The sequence below is a fragment of the Schistocerca nitens genome, chromosome 4, assembly GCF_023898315.1.
Source record: "Schistocerca nitens isolate TAMUIC-IGC-003100 chromosome 4, iqSchNite1.1, whole genome shotgun sequence".
Taxonomy (NCBI): Eukaryota; Metazoa; Arthropoda; class Insecta; order Orthoptera; family Acrididae; genus Schistocerca; species Schistocerca nitens.
In genome coordinates this window covers 624053395-624064931 of record NC_064617.1, presented here as the reverse complement: position 1 = coordinate 624064931, position 11537 = coordinate 624053395, and the positions used below count along the sequence as shown (strand labels likewise).

At 43.1% G+C, this 11537-nt stretch overlaps 1 non-coding gene across 1 annotated transcript; it reads right to left on the bottom strand.

Annotated features, from left to right (window-relative positions):
* Positions 1-7806: 7806 nt before the first annotated feature.
* Positions 7807-7881, bottom strand: Trnas-cga (transfer RNA serine (anticodon CGA)). The gene has a single exon. It is a non-coding gene; the product is annotated as a tRNA-Ser (tRNA).
* Between the last annotated feature and the right edge of the window lie 3656 nt (positions 7882-11537).

Below are 11537 nucleotides of genomic sequence, written 5' to 3'. Positions count from 1 at the left end.
TGTGACCTGGTGACATGTTGGGCTGTCATCCATAAAAATTCCTTTGTTATTTGGGAACATGAAGTCTATGAATGTCTGGAAACGGTCTCCCAGTAGCCTAACATAATGATTTCCAGTCAATGATGTGTTCAGTTGGGCCAGAGGACCCAATCGATCGCATGTAAACACAGTCCACCGTTATGGAGCCACCACAAGCTTTTATAGTGTCTTGTGGGCAACGTGGGTCCATAGCTTCTGGAGTGTGTGTCACGTCTAAACCTACAATCAGTTCTCACCAACTGAAATTGGTAATCATCTGGACAGGCCATGATTTTCCGGTCGTCTAGTGTCCAACCGATATGGTCACCAGCCCAGGATAGGCGTTGCAGGCGATTTTGTGCCTTTAGCAATGGCACTCGATCGGTCGGCTGAAGCCACAACCCATTAACGGCAGATTTCGCCACACTGTCGTAACGGATATGTTCGTCGTACGTCACATATTGTGCTTGTCTGTTAGCACTAATAACTGTACGCTAACGGCGTTATTGGTTCAGATGCCTCTAAGCACTATGGAACTAAACATCTGGGGTCATCAGTCCCCTAGACTTAGAAATACTTAAACCTTACTAACCTAAGGACATCACACATATCCACGCCCGAGACAGGATTCAAACCTGCGACCGTAGCAGCAGCGCGGTTCCGGACTGAAGAACCTAGAACCGCTAGGGCACAGCGGTAGGCAAACGGTGCTATTCTCGGTCGTTAGGTGTAGAGCGTCGGCTACTGCGTTGTCCGTGTTGAGAAGTAACGCCAAAAATTTGATATACTCAGCACACTCTAGGCACTACGTATATCGGAATATTCCGAAGTGGAATGTCCCATGTGGCTACCTCCAACTACCACTCCGCGTTCATAGTCTGTTAATTTCCGTCGTGCCGCCATAATCACATCAGCAACCCTTTCACTTGAGTCACATGAGTACAAATAATAGCTTCGCCAATAATAGCCCATTTATACCTTGCTTACGTGGTACTAGCGCCATCTGCATATATGTGTATCGCGATCCCATCGTTTCTGACGCCTCAGTGTACAGGCTGGTCACAGGTGACTACTGGACCAGCCCTAAACCGAGTCCACTTTTCTGAGTATGAGAATCCGTCACGTACAATCCGACAGTCGTTATTTATGGTGCGTGAGGCGTACAGACTTCTCGTTGCTCCGAAACTTTGCTGGCCCTCACGATTTTCACATGTAGTTCGCGGGAAGTGAGGCTTTTTGAGAATCGTGCAAAAGTTAACGGAACGTCACTTTTTGTGGGAAAAATACTAACACCAATCTATTGTTGGTGCCATATGCCACCATGGCTATGGAAAATGCCCAGAATAAGTTCAGAGCTTAGTAAGATACAAGAGAGACTGCTCTCCTGTGTTTATTTTTAATCTGATTTTTGGCGAAAGGCCATGACCATGTAACAGTGTTTACAGGAGATCTAATCACTGGAACTCAATTGACACCTTATTGTTTTCACTGCGAGTGTCTCCAAGAATATTTTATCAAACGAATTTACTGTATTAAACTTAGATTTACATGAAATTTTGAGGGGAATGCAGCAGATGACATGTAACCGTGCTGAAGAATTCCTCGTGTGTTCCTGTTTCCTAAGAGCTCTTAAATATTTTAAAAGAATGTACTCAAAAGACAGATGTGTGCAGATGTGTCCATGACTCCTTTCTACACATGCAAAGACTGGAAACGGAGGTGTCATTCAGCTTGGTACCAAAGCACACAGTAATTAGTAATTTAGGGAACTAAATTTGTGGATGTGGTAGCCAAAGTGAGGTTTCTCAAATTTCTGTCCCCCTAAATGGTTGGTACCCCTGTTGAAGTGCAGTGATCTTTGTAAATGGGGAGCAAAGTGGTTGGAAGCGACGGGTGTGAAGTTCCAGCTGGTAAAAGTAACTACTCGGCCATGTGGTACCTCCTTATAGTCATTGGGGAGGGAAGTAGGACTTCTCTTTTGCCTTATGATAGCACACAATCCAGTGATGCATAGTTTGTTTCTTCGGGAGGGGTGGGGGTGGGGGTGTAGGAGGACATCCAGCGTGTAGTGCGTATGGTGTATAAGTCACACTACAACATATTTCCATTTAAAGCATTTTGGATGGACTGAGTGTGAGGAACTGGGAGTGAAAACTTCCGGTATAGCTCGTTTACCCAAAAAAAGCGACTCGATATAAGTGGTGCTCTTTACAGAAAATATTGAATTTTCATAACTTTGTCGTCAGACTTAACACAGATACATATATATTAAAGTCATGTGTTTCACAGGCACTAAAATAATTTATAAAACATGCTCCATGCATTCATTTACGATAATCAGCCAGCCTTCGATTTGTTCTTGACTTGCAAACCGCCTGATAAGACGACAACTTTTCCAGGGCATTTAACAGTCCATATATGGTGTTGAAAACATTTGAAAGACTGTCAGAAAAACTGATAAAACCTTCACATAAAAAAATATGAAAACGAACAATTCGAGGCTAACACACTGAGAATGTATATGGATGTTACCCTAATTACATGGAAATCTTACAGAATTCTGAATGACAATTTATAAATCTGTTACGTAACAGATATCAAATTTGAAAGAAAGTGTGGCCAGGAAATGGAGTAAGTTAGAACAGGCACTTATAGTAATTAATGCCGGCACCAAAAGCACAATCAGAATAGCGTAGAAGTTAGTGTACACTTGTAAATAGATAAACAATCATTTCTTACACCTAGTGGCACTGAACAATGACAGAACAGCAGAATTTAATATTAAGTTCTTGGATAAATTTGAAACGCTTTTCCATAACTTTAACAAACAGAACAGATACACATAATGAAGACTTGTCAATAACAAAATATTCTCCTTCGCTATTTACAACTGTCTGCCAAAGATTCCGCGACTGCAGAAACCAGGTGGTTTCGAGATGAAGAACTCGCCGGGAACGCATTTTCATTCGGAAAGGAAGTTCTTTGACTGTTGTTCGATAGGGATCGGAAAGGTGAAAATCAAAGGGCCCAAGTTCAGGTGAGTGAGGTGTGTGGGGAATGATTTCGCGAGCAACTCCTGTGTAGTGGTTTTTGTCAGTCTACCGGAGTGGAGGCGGGCGTTATCGTGACGAAGCATTACTTCACGCAGTCTTACTAGTCGTCACTCTTGGATTGTGTCTGCAAGACGTCTCAGTTGTTGACAATAAATGTCCGTAGTGATAGTTACACCTTGTACAAGAAATACGTAGTACAGAACACGGTCGCTATTCCACCAGGTGCATTACACTATTTTTGCGGACGGGGAGCTCCTGCTTTGTTTGGGCTCAAGCATTCCTTTCTTTTCCTTACATTGGCATAACGACACAGTTTCTCGTCAGTCGCAGCGATAAAGAATAGCAATGGTCGATGATTTACGAGCAAATTGTTTACGAACAAACAGCGGTGCACATATGGCCACGCACTGATTTTTCTTATTTAGGCTTAGAACATGCGGTTTCCACACATCCTTTTCTTAAACCTTATACATTGCATGTAATTGTCGCACAATGCTGGAATGGTCACAGTCCATCACGTTTGCCAGTACGAGTATGCTGACGTAGATCTTTGTGGATTAATGCCTTTAAAGGACGTTCATCAAATCCGGAAGATTATAACGCCGGAAATGCATATCCTCCTATTTCCATCTATTGTAATATAAATTTTTTCCTTATTTTGTTACCTGAAGATATGACATTTCTGTGTCTTTATATATTGTAATTGTTTTACAATTTGTATATGCATTTATGTTGATGTATAATTGGTTTCATTTGTAAATATTATTTGTATTTTTACGCTGGGTCTCGCCTAGGGAAAACTATGCTATCGAACGATTACATCGACAGGTCGTGTGGAGAACCAAAGTGTTTAGGAACTTTGTTAGTGTTAACTCCGCCGCGTGGAGCGCGGGCAGAGCAGAGTCTGGCTGGAGTAGGGCGGTTCAGCAGGTGTGTTGAGTGACGCTTCCGCGAGTTGCCACGCTTTCGGAGTTTGGCAGCATGTAATTGCGCCCGACTTGCTATGACAGTTTCTGGCACGGTGTCGCGGACGGGAAACATTAGCTGGCACACATCAAGAGCCCGTTTCGCCTGGGGACCGTGTCGAGAAGAAGGCGCGCCAACTTCCAGCTTCTGCAACAGCGACAACCGACAATTGGTATTTATAAATTGCGTAGATTCAAGTTGCTTTTGAGATGATTGTTGAGGTAGCCCAAGACTAACCTTATTTAATTTCGTAGTGCTTCAGAAACAAAGTTCACTATTAATTTCAGTCACTAAATTAACTTTCATTTTTCCGGTTTTATTCATTCTTTTGCTAAATTAAGTCAGAGTGTAGCGAAATTTATTACTTCTACAAACATTCAGTTTTCACACAACATATGTCAACCTTCAATTGTCACGCTTTTAGTGCTAATTATATGTGCATAACCTATCTTTTTCAGTTATTATAGTACTTGTCCATAGGACTGGCGACCGTAATTTTCCCCATATCTCAAACATGTAATTAACGCCAGGTAATTGTTAACGTAACGACCGCACATTTACTTTATTTATTAACTTTACCCTTTTCCGAAATTAATTTCCACCAATTTAGTTTGCATTTTCTCCTTTCATTTAGATGTAACCCTTCCTCCCTCTTTACCGTCAGATTAACTTCGGTGACGATTGCTTTTCCCAAATATCCATTAGTACACCTGGTTTAATTTTTCACTGTAATTAACGTCGACAAGTGAGAGGGAGGTTACAAGGTCTTGCTGAAAGTGGAGAGTCATTAATGTCAAACCGAGTCTATTTAAAACGAAGAAACCAATTTATTACCGTACTGTGATCAATTCCATTATCTCCGTAAACGGCGCAAATGTTTCTGGCTGCCTCCGCTGCTGTCACCCCTCTATTGAACTCAAGCAGAAGAGTATATTGGAAATGTTCCGACGTCTCCACCTGGCATTCCATTTTCTAGCGTCCACAGTTCCACCCACTATCTCAAAATGACAAAAAGACCATATATAAACTCAAATATCACCAATGAAAACAAATGAAAAATGACAATAGATAAGTGAATCCATTGCAACCATAACACCAACATAAAAAAAAACTCTACGAACTTTGAACCAACTTAATAACCTGTGCGCGCAATTCCAGAAAAATCAGTCGTAATTCAGCACATAAATTTTTTTTTAACATTCTGGAGAGGATCTATAGCATTACATTGGAAAAGAACCACAGCTAGACAGCTCTACAACGACACTGAAACAGCAAATAAAGTTTAGCAAGTTAAACACAAAAAACAGTTCAGTTAAGTACACTCTTGCAAAGACCGTACAGGGTAATACACTAGTCACTTGGCTGTAGTAGACAACGAAGCTGAAAGTGTTTTGTTTGCTTTCTCACTGGAATAAATTTTATTGAGAGCACCAGTAGCGATGTAGTGTACGAAGTAGGCAGCTGCTAGCGTGCAACTGCCATCGATCTGCCATTAGCGTCTCCATCAACGTGCCGGAAGGTGGTAGCTTCGAACCCATGTGCTTCAAGCTGACGGCAGTCCAAAAGCTTATCAGGCTTCACATACAACACAAAGAAAACATTGCTGTATCCACGCCGACGGACTCAAATAATCCTTGCAAATAGTTTTGCGAACACTTAGATTTAACGTTACTAAGAAAGGAACACACACTAAGACGAGATAGCCTACGCAACGCTCTCAAACCTGGCAAGCGCGGTAGGCCACATAGTTCAGTGTGACTCGTTGCTAGGTTACAACGTTCAAAAACACAACAAAACGAAGAAGTCTAAGCATAGTGTGTCCATGAGCCGCTAAACGGCTCATATTTTGTATTCAGACAAAAGGACAGAATTTAATTTATTAGCTGATCTGTCTTCTATTTTAGCACATCATGAGACGAATTGGTATGACTGAAGATTTCACAAAACGTCTGGCTTACTTCCTACAATATTAGGGAGAAGATTGTAATATTTTTGAGGATGGCTGCACACCCATGTTTTTCATATGCCTTCAGCGCACCACATATTCCTGAATTATTCTTTAGTTATCATACTACAGTTCAATTGATATTTTAATAACTCATTTTGACTGACGAATCTGTTTTACGTTTTCTTTATTAGTGAATATGAGTGAAAATGTTACAGAGTGACTGTAATTTTAATTAATACTGTTTGTTATGAATTTTTTTATTCGACTGGGATTATTTGAAGACGCATCACCCCATATCCACAAATACATATGCTGTCGAGTTTGGGCTAAATTTTAATTACTCTAGGTCCAATGTGAGTCTTGTTACAGCTGTCAATATTAGTTCGCAGGCAGATACGTTCTGGACCTCGTCACAGCTACTCCTCCTGCTTGTTACTATAATCACTCCTCTCGTGCACTGTCTAGTATTTCTCTTCATGTTTTCCAAACTTTTGCTGCTCTCTTGTTCCATTGTCAAGCATCATTTCGTAATACGTTGTGAGGGAGTCTGCTCTTTATGTGAGAGATTGTAGGACATAGTTGCACTTACTCAGACATCTTCCATTCGATTGTAGTAGTTATTTTACGCGACACTTATTTATCAGTAGGGGAACTCGGAGTTTCACACAAACTAAAAAATTTGCCATATGTGTTCCACACGTAATCGGCCACCCAGATGACGCATTCAGGGTGACTTTAGTAGTTTCCATCGTGTAGGACAAATCGAGGATTCTACCGTCTAGATCTCCTGAAACCGATAGGTTCTCGTTGAGGTCCTGCACTCAAATGCACACTAGAATGCCTCTATTGTCTTCACAAATCAACACATGCTGAGACCGTCTAGTGAGCCTAGCTATCTTAATTGCCTCTGCCAGTCTGCGGAAATAACCAGCTAGCACATGACACACCTGGTAGTTGCAAACGAGTGCGAAGATCTGGAGTTGGTTGTAAGCTCTGCTCTTAGCTGCTCCACGTGGCGGACGATTCCTCGCAGGAGCACATTAGGTTACATTCTCCGTCGTGATCCTATTGTAGACTGCAACATTGCAAGTGCCTAGAACGGACAGCACCTGCTTCCCACTCCGTGGATGCGCACGATGTCGATACAGAATGTATCGCTGCTCAAGAAGGAGAGAGAAGGCATAGTAATTCTTTTCTGTGTGTCAGCGTAAGGTAGTGCCACAGAGTTATTCACCACAAGTTGGAAAGCTGGAACAGCCTTCCTGGAACGTCACACTTATATTACGATGTTATGCGACTGGAAAAACAAAGATTTTATAGCATTCTGTACGCTGGATGTCCGGGCCTAAATTTTAGGCAGTTTGCACATACAAACTTCTCCAAAAATAACTACTTGCCTGGAGCACACTCGTGAACCAGATCAAATGAAAACTTTGTGCCAGACCATTCTTCTCCAGAGACAACGTTGGCAACAGAACATCTGTAGTCCTTGCCTTGTATTTGCAATGAGAGACTACTCAATAACCGCTGAGTGACATGCATTACACTACCAGTTTGAAAGACGACGGTTACAATCCCCATCCGGCCACCTAGGTTTATGTTTTCCTTGATTTCCCTAAACCGCATAAAGCAAATACCGTGATGGTTCCTTCGTAATGGCACGGCGGGTTTCCTTTCCATTCCTTCCTTAACCCGAGATTATGATCTGTCACTAATGAACTCATTTCCAGCTGGACGTCAAACTGTAATCTTCCTTGAATGAGATTTTCACTCTGCAGCGGACTGTGCGCTGATATTAACTTCCTGGCAGATTAAAACTGTGTGCCGGGCCGAGACTCGAACTCGGGACCTTTGCCTTTCGCGGACAAGTGCTCTACCAACTGAGCTACCCAAGCAAGACTCACGCCCCGTCCTCACAGCTTCACTTCTGCCACTATCTCGTCTCCTACCTTCCAGCTTTACAGAAGCTCTCCTGCGAACCTTGCAGAACTAGCACTCCTGAAAGAAAGGATATTGCGGAGACATGGCTTAGCCGCAGCCTGGGGGCAAAGGGAAAGAAGAGAAGCTTCCACTGGTACACTTACCATATGTAAAAGGCGTCAGTGAACGACTAGGCAACGTCCTCCGCCTACGAGGTTTCAAACCGATTATTCGAAGCAGTCACAGGATCCACGAAATGATAGGTTCCACCAAAGATGTAGTCAACAATCTTGACACTGCAGGTGTTTACGAACTACGGTGTGAGTGCGGAGCTGCCTACATAAGAGAAATAGGCAGACCTGTTAACTTACGAGTAGTAGAACACGAACGCTATGTACGATTACAGCAAAATAATAAATCGGCGATAGCGGAACACCACCGTGACTGTGGACAACCTATCAGGTTCCAGGAATCCCGAGTACTGGCGGAAGAATCGTGGATGCGAGAACGCAAAATACGGGAGGCGATCGAAATTATTAAGCAGCCTGACAACATCAACAGAGTAGATGGCTACAAACTCCCAGCGTCCTGGCTGCCGGCCATCCCAGTCCAACAGGCCGCGATCGGTCGCGGGGCAGAAGCTACACGGGATACGGACGTATCTGTACAAACAGCTGTAGAGCAACTGTCAATCCACTTCCGCGCACACCAGGAGGAAAACTTGCCCACCTGAAGCCGAACGTTGATTGTCGGACAGCTACCAATCGTTGACGACGTGGACATCCACGAATAGCCTCTTTCTTTCCATATTCTCTTACGTCTTGGCTAGCCAATCATATTTGAGGACCAGTTAAATTTTTACAACAGTGACGTCAGATATCGATAGTCTGTAATAAATAGAAGCACCTATCCCTATGCAAACCCAGTCGTGCCCTGAGGAAGGCCGTTGCAATTCGGGCGAAACGTCGGTTTTAGTTTATTGTTGTTGTTAGTTTTTAACAATGACGCGGCATAATACCCAGAAGAATTTTAATCATTACGTTTTCCTTTTTTTGCTGTGTATAATTTACCTATGATGAAACTGAGTGGGGAGCTTTGACACTCAATAAATCGTTTGCACTGTAAAAATTATTTCTTTATACATGGAGCTGCTTATACTAACCGACTATCTACTAAAAACTGAAGTTTCAAGACGTTGACTTGCCACTCGATAATATTCTGCGGATTCTGATGTCCATACCCTTACCTTCATCGTTCGTTATATGTGACAGTGGTCGCCGTAGTTAGCGAAATACACTGACGGGAAAAAAAAATCGCGACACCAGAAAGGAGTGCGACATAAACGAATGTTGGTAAGCGTGCTTCTACATCACAAAGATGATTATTCATATTTCGTGCCAGTCGCGTAAGAGACGCTCTAGCGGAGCCACTATGTGGATCTAAATCAGGTGTGCTTTAAATACACGCTGTAACGGTCGTGAGCCTTAGTTATCTTTGAGATTCGACGTCGCCAGTTGATATTAATCAAGAATACTTTTAACGAAACAAATACGCCATTGTCAACACCTCATTGAGTTTGAACGTGGTCGTGTAATAGAGCTACGAGAACCCGAACGTTTCTTCTGCGATACTGCGGAAAGACTTCTAAGGAACGTAGTCACTGTACATGATTGTCACGGGAGTGTACAGTTGCAAGAAGACCAGGCTATCTACAGCTACGAGACAATACCGAGAGGGAAGACCATTACGTTAGTCGTACGGTTGTGGCGCATCGTACTCCATCGGCAGGAGCTATCTGAGCACCAGTTGAACCACAGCTGCATAGCGAACTGTTACAAATTGGTTGCTTCGAGGACAGTTCCGTGCCAGCGCCCTGACCCCAATTCACCGTCACTTTCGACTTAACTGGCGTCAAGCGAGCGCTCATTGGAGGGCAGGGTGGAGGTCTGTTGTGTCTTGTGTCTTGTGAAGGAGATCATTTGAGTGTTTGCGACCAACCTGTCTGTGTGCTAGACACACTGGACCAGCACTTGGAGTTACTGTCTGGGTGCGATTCCGTATGACTGCAAGGACACAGTCGTGGTTATCCCACGCATCCTGACTGCAGATTTGTACGTCAGTGTGGTGATTCGATGTGTTGTGTTGCCATTCATGAACAGCATATCAGGGAGTGTTTTCCAACATGACACCGTTCGCTCACTCACCGCTCTTGTAATTCAGCATGCTATACTGAGTGTCGACATATGGCTGCAGTCTGCTCCATCACCACATTTGTCTCCAAACGAGCACATATGGGAAATCACCAGACGACAACTCCAGCGTCATCCACAAACAGTATTAACTGTTCCTGTATTGCTCGACCAAATGCAACAAGCATGGAATTTCATCTCACCAACTAACTTCCAGCCCTTGTATAGCACAATGCATGCACGTTTGCATGCTTGCATTCAGCATTCTGACGTTTACAACGATCATTAATGTACCAGCGTTTCGCATTTTCAGTGGCTCATCTGGCGCTTACATTAACCTGTCGTTAACTGAATAACCTATAATCAACAAAATATGTTACCTAGACCAATGTAGTCCCGAAATTAAATTACTGTACATTAATTATCTTTATTGTTGCAATTTTTGTTCCGTCAGCGTATATGCTTTGCCTATCGACTGCAGCGTGAGTCACCCCACGGTTTCTATGCCCTTCGCCGTTCTGCTGCAGCGTCGAATAGCCGGCGAACCGCACCTAACGGGGATGTCCCTCCCACCCGGACAGCGCTTATCGTCGTCGACCCCCACTGATGACCTGGACGTCCGTTGTGAACGGCCGATAGCGCCCGCAGGCTATTTCTCAAAGGCGAAAGGTTTTTTTCGCTTTTCACAGAGCGCCACCACGGGGGCCACCACGTTGAAACGCGAATTAAAGCAAAGAATCGTACCGATGCAGCATTTGCTTCTACTGAGCATTACTGCAGCCGCATTTCCCTTAACGGAAACAGTGGAAGGATATGCAAATGGGTGCTAAGTGTGACTGAGGAAGTCAGGATGAGGGATACACTTAGCATGGAAGGTCGAGGCCTCTACAGTGTCACCCCTTAAACAAAACAACTACCAAATCAATAAATTAACATTTTATTCAAAGACAATATTTATAAAACAGCTAAGAGTCAATCAACACGTGGCCATCTTTAACACAATACCAAAATATCACAGATAGCTTACTTCTCAAGCAAGGCAGCAAATTACAGTTACGAAAACTGACTTAAAGAGATGAGGCACAGAGATTTCAATACTTAAAGGAACAATAAATTACAATCAGAAAGTGATTTAAAGAAATGTGGCACAGATAATTTATTTAAAGGAGCAATGATTTGCAATATGAAAGTGATTTATGAAACGCACACCATGTCGTTAAGAGCCGAAATAACACAGGCAACACAACAAGTTACACTTCAATACAATTCATTCCAAACAAAATAAAAAAAACTTATAATTTTTTTAAATATACGTGAAACAGGTTAAATGTTTACCAAACGGGCAGTGACGCCAGGCTGCCCTGGCCAAAGGGTGACTTAACTTAAAACGCCGGAAACAGCAGACCAGCCGTCCAAAACCACCTAAACCCCGGGGCCCAACTG